A 2907-nucleotide genomic window follows, 5' to 3' on the forward strand; every position below is an offset into this window, starting at 1 on the left:
TCAAAATTTTGTCGAAATTTTGAAAATGGGATATTAACTTCACACAAAAGTCAGCCAAGAAGAAAGCCGTAAGGATTTCTGAAATAATCAACGTAAATAATGTGAGATGGTTTGTTATCGTTATCACGAGGGCTAATGTGAAAGTTGAGAGGTCCGTGGCATCTACGTACGCAGGGGGTCTTCGATAAACTCGGTGAACCTCCGTTCTTATAGAAAATTTTGTAAAGAGCAGAAATACGTATATACAATTTTTGGGTGAGCTCTCCGAATGATGAAACATCACAGTTTATTAATGAAATGGAAAGAAAGAGAAGTAAAATGGACAATAAATGACCATTGCAAATAATCATTTCTTTAACTGCGTCTCGCGATTTGTGAATCTTTTTTCCTTCTTCCCTTTCAAGTATTTAATTATGCTCGATTTAAAAAAAAGGGGGAGAAGTCGCAAAATAGGAATTCCCATGAATTGAGTCACGTGTATTATCAAACTCGATCGCATGCACGTGTAAGGAGAACCATTCGAACATTCATGCGTGCGTAATTTAATCTCTTGGGTTTGAACTTGTTTGCTTTTTAGCATAATGTTCTACATCGGAAGCGACTTTTAACATCTTTTTTGGCAAACGATTATGCAACAACAAAAATAAAAACAACAACTGAACAACTTTTTTTAAGAGTTAAAAAATTTATTATGCGAAATAAAATATGTAAAAAAATAGATATTACAGAGAGAATTATTAAAAAAAATTAACATAATCAATGTCATGATTTCTTCGCGTAAAAAAGGTAATATTTAAAACGATTGATGGAAATTTATTTTAAAAAATTAAATTTTTAACTTCCGAAATTACAGAACGAGGATGGAAAGACAGAGGAAGAAGCAAACATAAAATTTCATATTTATTTTATATATAAAATATGCAACAAAATATGAACGTGATGCCTTCGAGAAGATTTAATTTAACTTTCATCAATACTTTTCATTTTTTTATATTGCATGAAAAAAGAATAAGCTTAGGGCACCAGTTACTCAGCGCCAAATTATATATAATATTCTCTATTTAGAAAAAGCCTCCTGATCGCCATCTAACGAGCGACTGAACAAGAAAGGACAGAAACTGCACAATTAAATTAAGCAGAAATTAGTTGAGTAAAATTAACTGATTTTATTTTTAATCCTTTTATAAAGTTAAATATATACAGACAAAATACAAATAATATAGAATTATGTACAGGCGGATGTCCCAGAATGATCATCAAATATTTTCATGTGCACTAATAGAGCGGACTAAACTAAGTCGAAAAGTTCTTTACCATTTTGCAATTTCGCAATAATTAATAAGACATTAATTAATAAAAATCGCCGAATATTGATCGCTTTCGATGTAGAACATTATGCTAAAAAGCAAACAAGTTCAAATCCAGGAGATTAAATTACGCATGCATAAATGTTTGTGATTCTCCTTACACGTGCATGCGATCGAGTTTGATAATTACACGTGAATTTTAATCATTTTTTTACTCAAATACTATCAACTTTACAAAAAAACAGCAATTAAGACATAAAAATTGTTTATTTTCTTCTCATAAAGTTCTGAAAATTTTTTCAGAGTTTTTTAGTACCGCATTTTTTCATGTTGGTAAAAATAATTGCCAACAAGAAAATGCCTCCTGCATTAAAAAGTTGATACAAAATTCTGAAAAAAATTCTTAGAATTTTATATCTAGCGCACTCTGGTTGACTCGGGAATGAATTAAAACTAGAGAGAAACCTAAGAGTGGACATACTGGTCTTTTTTGTGTTCTAAACCTCATAGGATAATGTTCACATTTTTGTGGTTCTTTTCTCTACTATTACATAGGTTAGATAAAGACAAATAATCAACGTTGATTATTCGTTCTTGTTTAATCCACATGTAATAGTATGGAAGAGAATCACAAAAATGTGGACATTATCCTACGAGGATTTTATTAAAAAGCTAAGATATTCACTCTCAGGTTTTTTTTCTAATTAAGGCCAACATGGCGTCTCGCACAAAATTCAAATGGTTTCTTTTAAAATACATTTTTACAAGTCGCTCAAACCGCAGCCATTTTAGTAACAAAAAGATGACATAATTAAAATTGACGTTTGACATAATCCTTTTTATCACTGAAATGACCGATTTGAGGCCACTCGTGAAACTGTATCTTCACGTTAAACAATGCTAAATATTATTTTTTATTTTAAATATTTAAAAATAATATTCTTATTTTAATTATATATTTAAATAAGATTATACAAGCGTATATGCAGGATGTCCCTAAAATTTAGCAGCATCCTGAACAGGTAGAGCGGACTAAACTGAGTTGAAAAGTCTGTCATTTTGCAATTTTCGCAATGGTTAACAAGATGTTAATTACTAAAAGTTGCTAAATATTGTTCTTCAATAATTTTTTACTCAAATATTATCAACTTTACAGAAAAACTACAAGAGAAAAGAATTATTAATTTTCTTCTCGTAAACTCTAAGAATTTTTTCTCAACTTTTTAGTATTACATTTCCTTATTTTTACCATTATGAGAAAATATGATATTAAAAAATTCTAAAAAAATTCTGAAACAATTCTCAGAATTTTATAAGAAGAAAATAAACAATTTTTATTTCTTGCTGTTTTTTTTTGTAAAGTTGATAATATTTAAGTAAAAATCAATATGTAGCGATTTTTAATGATTAATATGTTAATCATTGCGAAAATTGCAAAATGGTAAAGGATTTTCGATTCAGTTTAGTTCACTTAGGATGGATGATGACGAATTTTAGGAACATATGTGTGTGCGCGCGCGCGCGCGCGTGTGTGTGTGTGTGTGTGCGTGCGTGTGTGTGTGCGTGCGTGTGTGTGTGTGTGTGCGCATATATATATATA

The sequence above is a fragment of the Atta colombica genome, unplaced genomic scaffold (genome assembly GCF_001594045.1).
Source record: "Atta colombica isolate Treedump-2 unplaced genomic scaffold, Acol1.0 scaffold52, whole genome shotgun sequence".
Classification (NCBI taxonomy): Eukaryota; Metazoa; Arthropoda; class Insecta; order Hymenoptera; family Formicidae; genus Atta; species Atta colombica.